Consider the following 10,675-nt stretch of genomic DNA (forward strand, 5'->3'; position numbering starts at 1 on the left):
AGAACCTGTCTGCTGTGTCACGATAAGATTTAATGACCTCCCAAACACTGTCATGATAAGGCTCCTCCTCTCAGCTCCCTTTCTCTGGATATACCTTGTGACAGTCACACCATCTCGAGGTATGACCCTGTTACACAGTAAAACCTCTCCTGCCATCACAATGGGCTAGTTTACTGTAGCTCCTCACGCACGGACAGTATGTGCTCCTAATTCAAAATTGCCACAAACAATGCTCTGCCTCTATATTGTTTGAACTCATATACAGTTTCTCTGTTTAATGAACTTCTCCATACCTCACACTTCCTTCCTTTCAGCAATTTCCTCTCTTACCCAATCTTCTCCTTCCCCTCTGCTCCCATCCATGCTCACAGTCTGACTTATCTCCATTAACCACATCCCCCAACACCAAGCTCACCATCACCAGGCAATCTGACCCACTCACCTCCACAGTTGGTGCACTCTGGCCATCTAACCCCCATGCCTGGGAAGGTCCAGCACACTAACCTCCACTCTCGGTCAATCCGACCTGCTAACCCCCATCCCTGGGACAATCCAATCTACTAACCCTTGCCCCCAGATAATTAGAATTAGAATCCTTACAGTTTAAAAACAGGCCATTTGGCCCAACAAGTCCACACCGACCCTCCAAAGAGTAACCCACCCAGACCCATTCCTCTACCCTATATTTAACTCCTAACTAATGCACCTAACCTGCACATCCCTGAACACTATGGGCCATTTAGCATGGCCAATTCACTTAACCTGCACATCTTTGGATTATGGGAGGAAACCGGAGCACCCGGAGGAAACCCATGCAGCCACAGGGACAACATGCAAACTGCACACGGACAGTCACCCGAGGCTGGTATCGAACTCGTGTTTATGGAGCTGTGAGGCAGCAGTGCTAACCACTGAGCCACCGTGCAACCCCATGCTGCCAGTATTGAAGATCGCTGTTGCAGTCCTCTTTGTGTAGATATCTAAAGATTGGAGTTGACTGTCAATCATCAAAAATTGGTGCATTGTCCCTGACCCCGCCTCTACCAATCAGAGACCGATTGCCAAACAAATGCCAGACAGTGACACACTTACCCCCCACCCCCCCCCCCCCCCACCCCCCCCCAACCTCCGACAGTGATACACACCCCCACCCCCACACCACACCCCCGACAGTGACACACTAAACCCCCACTTCCCAGGCCATGTTGATACAAGAGAGAAAGCTGGTGTCATATTGAGGGGGAATTCAGGGACATGGGGCTGTCTGTTTGCAATGAAGGTTATTAGCGTTTAAAGTGTGAAGGGAGTGTGGCCACGTAGTGTCGGGGTGATTCAGGCTGGAAGGGCCCTATCATCCAGGAACTGACCTCTTTCCGTTCCCCTGCTTTATTCAAGTGAACTGGAGCTCTCACAAACAGCACAGCCCCAGAGGGCAACATCTCACTGTAATCACCACTCACTGTATGGCAGCTTCACACTGCCTCAGGAATAATCACTCAGGACCTCTCATGGAAAACCCCAGGCTCCACTATAAGACACTGCTGCAATTGAGCTGCCAACTCCAGTGGCAGAATTTCTGGAGGTCTATCAGGGAAAACTGAGGGAGAAATGTGTGGGGAAACATGGAGCAGTACGGTGGCTCAGTGATGAGCACTGCTGCCTCACTGCACCAGGGACCCGGATTTGATTCCAGCCTCGGGCGACTGTCTGTGTGGGCTTTGCACATTCTTCCCTGCGTGGGTTTCCTCCAGGTGCTCCAGTTTCTTCCCACAATTCAAAAGATGCGCAGATTAGGTGAATTGGCCATGCGAAATTGCCCATAGTGTTCAGGGATGTACAGGCTAGGTGGATTAGCCATGGGAAATGCGGATTACAGGGACAGGGTAAGGCGGTGGGTCTGAGTGGGATGCTCTCGAAGAGTCAGTGTGGACTCAATGGGCAAAATGGCCTGCTTCCACACTGTCAGGATTCTATGAAACCTGAGGCAGGGATGGAAGAGAAAACTAAGGCGGGGATGAAGGAAAGCTGAGGGGGGGGATAAGGGAAAAAGGGGGAAAGGAGATGCAATAGTGTGAGGCATACTGAGTCATAGGTTCATGCAGCATGGAAATAGACCCTTTGGCCCAACTCATTTATGCATATCCCCCCCAATTCTGCAGACTCCCAGCTTGAGAATGTTTGAGAATGTACCACTTAGGAGCAGGAGCAAGCAACTCACCCCTTCATACCTGTATGCCATTCAACCACCCGATGAAGGGGCAGCTAGCACTTCCAAATAAACCTGTTAGCCTATATTGTGTTTTGTGGTTTTTAAACTTTGAACATCATTCAATAAGATCATGGGTGATCTGATTTTAAACTCAACTCCACATTCCCAATCTGGGCTCAATAACCTTACACCCTCTTGCTTGTTGAAAATCTCTCCACCTCTGCCTTAAAAATATTCAAAGACTCTGCTTTCATCAATCTTTCAGAAAGAGACCTTCAAAGACTCAAGGCCGTCAGAGAAAGATACTCCCCTCATCTTGTAAAGATTGCATTTTAAAATTTTTTATTTTAATTATGGACCAAAATGGGAGAGGATTGCTTTCAACCTAGGAACCTGTGGAAGGAGCACTTTTAAAAACAAGGGGCTGGAAGACATAGTGATTACCCTGTTGCTTTTGCAATGGGGGAAGATGTGAGTGGGTAGGGCTGCTTTCCAATGGGAGGGAGACGACTGGTGGTGGCGAGGGTCAGCACACCTCAGAGGAGGGGAAAAATCAGCAAAGAGATCCCTTCATGGTAACCTCAGTCAGTGCAGGAATCGAACCCACGCTGTTGGCATCACCCTGCATTACAAACCAGCTATCCAGCCAACTGACCAACAAGTCATCTTCTTCATGGCCCTGTCTACCTGTGACTCCACTTTCAAATAACAGTGCACCTGAACTCCAAGATCCCTCTGTTCCACTACACTCCTTAAGGCCCTACCATTTACCATGAAACTCTGACCTTGATTTGATTTTCCAAAATGCAAGTCCTCACGTTTATCCATATTAAAGACTATTTGCCATTTCTCGGCCCACTTCCCCAGCTGATCAAGGTCCTGCTACGATTTCTGATAACTTTCCTTACTGTCCACGATACCATCTATGTTAGTGTCATAAACAGTGCAGACAGACTCAGGGATTCATACCAACTATTAATATTTAATTTGATATTTACACATTTGAGTAAAACGATCAACTCTTTTCAATCCTGTCCATAGCGAGCTCCTGTCACGACTGGAGGTTGCAATATCAGGTAATAGAAAGAACATTGTTGGTCTGCTCTGGTTATGGGTCTGTCCCTGAGATCTAGCTGAGGAAGCCATTGCATCTATTCAGATGGTGAAAGGTGTTTGTGTTAGTGCTTCAGTGGGTAGCATCAGCATCCAGGAGCATTTTCAGATGATTAGATTCCCTACAGTGCGGAAACAGGCCCTTCGGCCCAACCAGTCCACACCGACCCTCCGAAGAGTAACCCACTCAGACCCGTTTCCCTCTGACTAATGCACCTATCTCTATGGGCAATTTAGCATGGCCAATTCACCTGACCTGCACATCTTTGGACTGTGAGAGGAAACTGGAGGAAACCCACGCAGACATGGGGAGAATGTACAAACTCCACACAGACAGTCACCCAAGGTTGGAATCGAACCTGGGACCCAGGTGCAGTGAGGCAGCAATGCTAACCACTGAACCACCATACTGCCCCAAATGTGTTGCCTTTCAGATGTGAAATTAAACTGACCACAATCTATCCATTCCTTGGAGAACAGAAGATCTCTCAGCACTACTCAAAGGAAGTTGGAGTGTTTTCCCCTTGTCCTGACAGTATTTTTTTTTATCCCTCAGCTCAAAGTGATTATCTGGTCAATGTCACATTGCTGTTAATGGGATCTTGCTATGTGAAGATTAGCTGAAATATTTGCCAAAATCGCAATAACATTTTCAAAATATTTTACAGATTACAAAGTGATTTGGAAAGACCTGAGCTTTTTCTATTCTTTCAAAGGACATGGGTACCATTGGCTGGGACAGCATTTATTGCTCTTCCCTGGTTGCCCTTGAGAAGCTGCCTTCTTGAACTGCTGCAGACTATGAGCTGTAGGGAGAGCCACAATGCCACTGGGGAGGGAATTCCAGGGTTTTGGCCCCAGAACACTGAAGGAATGGAGAAATATTTCCAAGTGAGGATGCTGCATGACTTGGAGGGGAACTTGCAGGTGGTGGTGTTCCCATGTGTCTGCTGCCCTTGTCCTTCAAGATGGAAAGTAGTTGTACATTTGGAGCTGTTGAAGAACCAGCAGGTTTTTGTAGGTTGTGACAGGTACTTTATAAATGCAAGTTCTTTGTCCTCCCTTTTATGGTGTGCACAGTGAGACCGCTATTCACATTCCCCAGTGAAGGTGTAAGAGAGGTGCACAGGAACCCTCACCCCACCTTCAATGTGCACCCCAATCTGTGCACACCTCAGACTCTTAAACCTTGGGACCAATTAGGGAACTGTCAGCATCAATCATCTGCTTCACAAAGCACGGACTGGGGATTGACTGAGACCTCTGCAAAGGCCAGAGATAAAGAACATTGACCACAACAGGCCAGATGTGGTCAATGTGTTGTAAGAGATTTGTGACACTTCCTTGAAGATCCACAGCTTCCTGTGACACTGTCAGAATTTCACACAGCAACATGTCAGATCCTCTCTCTCCTCCTCCTCCTCCACCTCTGGTGGCCTCTCTGCTGTTAGAGCTTCATGTAGCCTTTTCACCAGCCAAGATGGGAAGGCCAAAGGAATCCTCTTTCAGCAGCTTATCCACTTTAATAAAGGAAGTTCCATCACAGACTCGCCGACACAGTAAAACTAGTCCCCAAAATACCGGCCAAATGTAGCCAGGCAGAGTAGGTAAGTTGCCCTTTTACATAATGCTGCAAGTGTCAATTTACAGGATCCCACAGTTGAGGTAAGAATACTGGCCTCCCCATGCCCTAATCAAAGCATCAATTCAGGACAGTCGGAAAATGAAATTAGCCCAAATATATTTCTTCTAGAATAATAGCATCTAATCCCTTTGTAATGAGGATGATTCACAGCATTCCGCACGGGGTGGGGAGCAAGTTAAAATCAACAGCAGCAAAGCTAACGCAAGAAAGCAATAAGCTTAAAATGTCAGAGGTGCTAGATTCTGTGACAAATAGATTCTGTAACAGAATCTCATGAATTGATTGATAGTAAGTCTGTCACTATCAACACATCTCCCTTTGTGACTATCGAAACCCTTCTCAAACCACAATCTCTTCCAGTCAATATTCTGAATGTGCTGCAGCAGGGAAAATGTCACAAACTTACCATCCCCAAATTTTGGATGCTGCAGTGGGTCAACGATGAACATTTGTCACCAGCTGGAAACACAGATCAACTCAAAGCACAAAGAACCTGTGAGGAACGCAAGATTGCAAATCAATGAGGAAGTTAGACTCTACAAATTTCGCCAGCTATATATGGGCATCATTCAAAACTTTGCATATGAAATGATTCCAGCAACAAGTTCCGAAAATGTGTTTGGCCTGCAATGCAACATTGTTTAGTAACAGGATGTGAAATACTGATATTTAGCAAATTCTGGGATGGGACATCATGAAACACTGGAGGCAATCATTCAGCGAGTTCTGACTCAGGTTCAATTCTCTATTCAGACACGTAGGCAGTGACTCTCACCCAGTACTGATCTCCATCTGAGCACTGACACTCACCTGGGCATCAACACTCACCTAGGCACTGACACTCACCTGGGCATCAACCCTCACCTGGGCACTGACCCTCACATGTGCACTGACCCTCATGAGGGCACTGACCCTCACATAAGCATTGACTCTCGCCTGGGCACTGACCCGCACATGGGCACTGATCCTCATATGGGTACTGACCCTCACCTGAGCACCGACCCTCACCTGGGCACTGACCCTCACATGGGCATTGACTCTCACCTGGGCACTGACCCTCACCCGGCACTGACCATCACCAGGGCACTGACCCTCACATGTGCACTGACCATCACCAGGGCACCAACCCTCACCCGGCACTGACCATCACCAGGGCACTGACCCTCACCTGGGCACTGACCATCACCAGGGCACTGACCCTCACCTGGGCACTGACTATCACCTGTGCACGGAGCAACACCAGGGCACTGACCCTCACCTAGGCTCTGACCATCACCTGTGCACTGGCCATCACTAGGGCACTGATCTTCACCTGTGCACTGACCATCACCAGGGCACTGACCCTCACCTGGGCACTGACCCTCACCTAGGCAGTGACCATCACCTGGGCACTGACTGTCATATGGGCACTGACCATCACCAGGGCACTGACCTTCACCTGGGCACTGACCATCACCAGGGCACTGACCCTCACCTGGGCACTGACCCTCACCTAGGCTCTGACCACCACCAGGGCACTGATCTGCACCTGGGCACTGACCATCACCAGGGCACTGACCTTCACCTGGGCACTGACCATCACCTGGGCACTGACCCTGACCTGGACAGTGACCCTCACCTGTGCACTGACCATCACCAGGGCACTGACCCTCACCTGGGCACTGACCATCACCTGTGCACTGACCCTTACCTGGGCACTGACCCTCACCTGGGCACTGACTCTCACATGGGCAGCGAATCTCACTTCGACATTGACCATCCCCTAGCATTTACCATCAGTGAGCATGTCTAATACCAGCAAGTGCCAGAGGGATTGGATTCTGCACCGATGTGACCAGCTAGTCATCGAGTCTGTCCCACTCCGAAAACAAGCAGCAAAATGCTGCAGATACTGAAAGCCCAAAACACAACTGGACAATGCCACAAATACTTGGCTTAGGCAGCACATGCGGAGAAACAGAAACTGAGTTCAGCTCTCGGCTTAACGATCTTTTATTTGAATTAGAAATACGAGAGGGGGGCACATTTTAAACTGGGGACAGAGGAAGGGACAGAAGAAAGGGGAAGACCTGTAATCACACGAGAGGTTCAATAAAATGGTGCAAAGCCCATAAAAGGAAAAGAACTGACCATGAAAATTTCCGAATCAATATCAGCAAGCGTTCTAGAAAGATTGGAGCAATGGTCATGCTTTAAACTTTGACCAGTCGGTCAAATGAAAACTGGATTTTATACCCTACGGCAGAAAATAAACACTGAAACACTGCCATTCAAATGTGGTTTTAAACTGAGGGCCAACTGCCTGTTCAAAAGGCTGTATGATACAGGAGCAGTATAAGGCCATTTGGCCCATCGAATCAGCCCTGCTATTCAATTATGACTGACATATTTCTCAATTCCATTCTCCTGCCTTCTCCCTGTAACCACTGATCTCCTGACTAACAAGAGTACATTAATAATCAAACAAAAAAACTTCAGATAATGGAGATCTGAAGCAAAAACAATGGTCACCCAGCCTGTGCTCATTTCCCAATGTAGAGGAGATCAAGCTATCTTTGTCTTAAAGACACTCAATAAGTCAATCTCAAATTTGCAATGAATGCCACAGATTCACAGCCTTCCGGTTGAAGAAATTTCTCACCTTGGTTCTAAGGGGTTGTCCCTTCACTTTGAAGGTGTGTTCCTGGGCCCTAGTCTCTTCTAATAGTGGAAACATCTTCTCCATATCCACTCTATCCAGGCCTCTCAGTATCCTGTATGTTTTACTCAGATCTCCTCTCATCGTATTAAACTCCATCAAGTGTAGACTCAGAGTCCATAACCACTCCTCGTACGACAAGCCCTTTATGTTTGGGATCATTCTCGTAAGTCTCCTCTGGACCCCCTCTAATGCCAGCATACCTTTCCTTAGATATGGGCTCACAATATCCCAAATGCGATCTGACTAGACCCTTATCCAGCCTCGGCAGTACATCTCTGCTCTTGTATTCTAGCCCTCTTGAAATGAATGCTAACGTTGCATTTGCCTTCCTAAGTGCTAAGCCTGAATTAGCACTCCCAAGTTCCTTTGTGCTTCAGATTTTTTAAGCCTTTCCTCATAGAAAATAATCTATGCCTCTATTCTTCCTAGCAAAGTGCACCACTTCACACTTATTCACATTGTATTCCATTTGCCACTTCTTTACCCACTCTTGTAGCCTGCCCATGTCCTTGTATAGTCCCCTCCCACTTTCTCAACTCTACCTGTCCCTTCACCTATCTTTGTGTCACCTATAAACATAGCAACAATGCCCTCAGTTCCTTCGTCCAGATCATTAATGTATAAGTTCTGACCCCTGTGGAACTTTACGAATCACTGGCTGCCATCCTTAAAAAGATCCCCTGATTCCCACACTCTGCCTTTGTAAATCAGCCAATTCTCTCTCCATGCCAGTACCTTGCCCCTAAAACCATGGATTCTTTCCTTATTTAGCAGCGTCCTATGTGGCACCTTGCCAAAGGCCTTCTGAAAATCCAAATAGATCATGTCTATTGGCTCTCCTTTGTCTAATGTGCTTGCTACCTCTTCAAAAATTCTGTTTTGTAATGGCATGACCTCCCCTTGATGAAGCCATGTGGACTCAGCCCTCTTTTACTATGTATTCTCATGTACTTCCCAGTTGCATTCTTTAAAATGAACTCTAAAATCTTACCAAAGACTGAGATCAGGATAACTGACATATAGATTCCTGCCTTCTGCTTCTTTGCCCTCTTAAACAGGGGTGTTTTTCCAGCAGCAGGACACAATGACCCAATGGTATTATCGCTGGACTATTATATCCAGAAACTCAGTGAATGTTCTGGGGGTGTGGGCTTCAATCTTACCACAATAGATGGTGGAATTTGAATTCAATAAAAACCTGGAATTTAAAGTCTAATAATGGCCACAAAAACCACTGTCGGGAAAATATTGGTTTACTAATGCCTTTAAGGAAGGAATCTGCCATGCTCGCCTGATTTGCATGAGATGTGACAGCAACGTGGGTGATTCTCAACCACTCTTTGGGCAGTTAGGGATGGGCAATGAATGCTGGCTTAGCCAGTGATGCCCTCTTCCTCTGGGACCCTCCAGGACTCCGGTGATTTGTGAAAGATCGCCATCATTGCCTCTACAATTTCCCCAGCTTTCTCCTCTAGAATTGTGGGAGGAGTCCATCTAGTCCGGGTGAAGTGTCCACCTTCGGACCTTTCAGCTTCCCGAGACTTCCTCCTTCGTGCCGGATGCTACATTCACCTCTGCCCCTGACTCTCTTGAAGTTCTGGTATGCTGCTGGTGTCTTCACTGTGAAGATCCCTTTGCTGTTCCTTTCTTGACGTGGATGTAAAAGATCCTGTGTGAGGACGAGGCCCTCCCTGCAGTCCCTCTCCACTGAAACCAGACTAACTGGGTAGTCAGTCCCATTTCGACCCTTTGTGAGGTCTTGCTGGGTGTAAATGCATCTGCATCATGTCTACAATGGTGGCAACCTACAGAAGATATCTCCTGCAAGTGAAGGGGTTGGGAGTCCTGACTAGTTGCAATAAAAATGTGGCAAGTGTTGTTTGCTGTTCACCCACTGAAGTGATAAAAATGAAATCCCTTCAATCCAGTGTGACTACCTACACTCAGTGAATAGTCTGAATTTCGAGTGAAGTTTCAAGAAAATTCAATATTAACTGGAGTATCTGTTTTGAGAGAGTGGTGAATTCATTCTAAAGCTGCGACCCAGTGATCTTTTATTCATTCACAGGAAAAGGGCACTGCTAGCTGCTCCAGAATTTATTGCCCATCCCTAATACCCAAAAGAAGTTAAGAGTCCACATATTGCTGTGGGTCTTGAGTCAATGCAAGCCAGACCAGGTAAGGATGACAGTTTCCTTCCCTAAAGGACATGAGTGAACCAGGTACGTGTTTCCAACACTAGAGAAGAGGATTCTGGGTAATCCAAGATGGAGGATGGGAGAAATTTCTGGCTGTAAGAGCTGCTCCTTTATTGAGGTATTTTAGCTGTTGGAGGTGATTTCCTCGAATTCCAGGAGCAACAATTACTGTTTTATATGCTGTTGCATTGTTTTGGAACTTTGGAAAAAAAAGTCAATACAACAGCAGTTTTAAACAGGAGAAGAACAGACAAAGGAAGCACATGATGAGGTCTGTGCAAGAGAGAGAGACAAAGAAACTGACACAGCAGTGAACCTGCACAGTTACTGCCTTTGCTGTTTGAATTCATGTATCGCTGGATATCGGAGTGTGTCTGAGAACATTAACAAACAGTGAAATTCACAAGTGATCTTGGAGGAACTGTTTGGGCCAAGTTCACAGCAGATAAGTGTATTGTTTTTAAGTGGGACCTACAGAAAGTCTGCAGTAGTGAGTAGAGTGGGTTCTTTCTTGATTATATGTCCCTTGATTAAACTTAAAATATAAGCCATAACTATTAATTTAACCTGGGGCAGTGTTTTGTAGAGGAATAATTATTTTCTGGGTCTGTAGATTGTGAAGGAGCAAAATGGCCTTTAGTAGAGTGATACGCGCTTCTTGTCGGATGTTGGAGTTTAAAGAGAGTTTAAGGGTTACTGCGGATTATATCTGCAATAAATGCTGTTGGTTGCGAGTCTTATCAGATCGAATGGATCGGTTGGAGAGACAGTTAGAAGCAATGAGGAATTTGCAACAGCTACAGTATGTG

This window comes from Chiloscyllium plagiosum, chromosome 38 (genome assembly GCF_004010195.1).
Source record: "Chiloscyllium plagiosum isolate BGI_BamShark_2017 chromosome 38, ASM401019v2, whole genome shotgun sequence".
Taxonomy (NCBI): Eukaryota; Metazoa; Chordata; class Chondrichthyes; order Orectolobiformes; family Hemiscylliidae; genus Chiloscyllium; species Chiloscyllium plagiosum.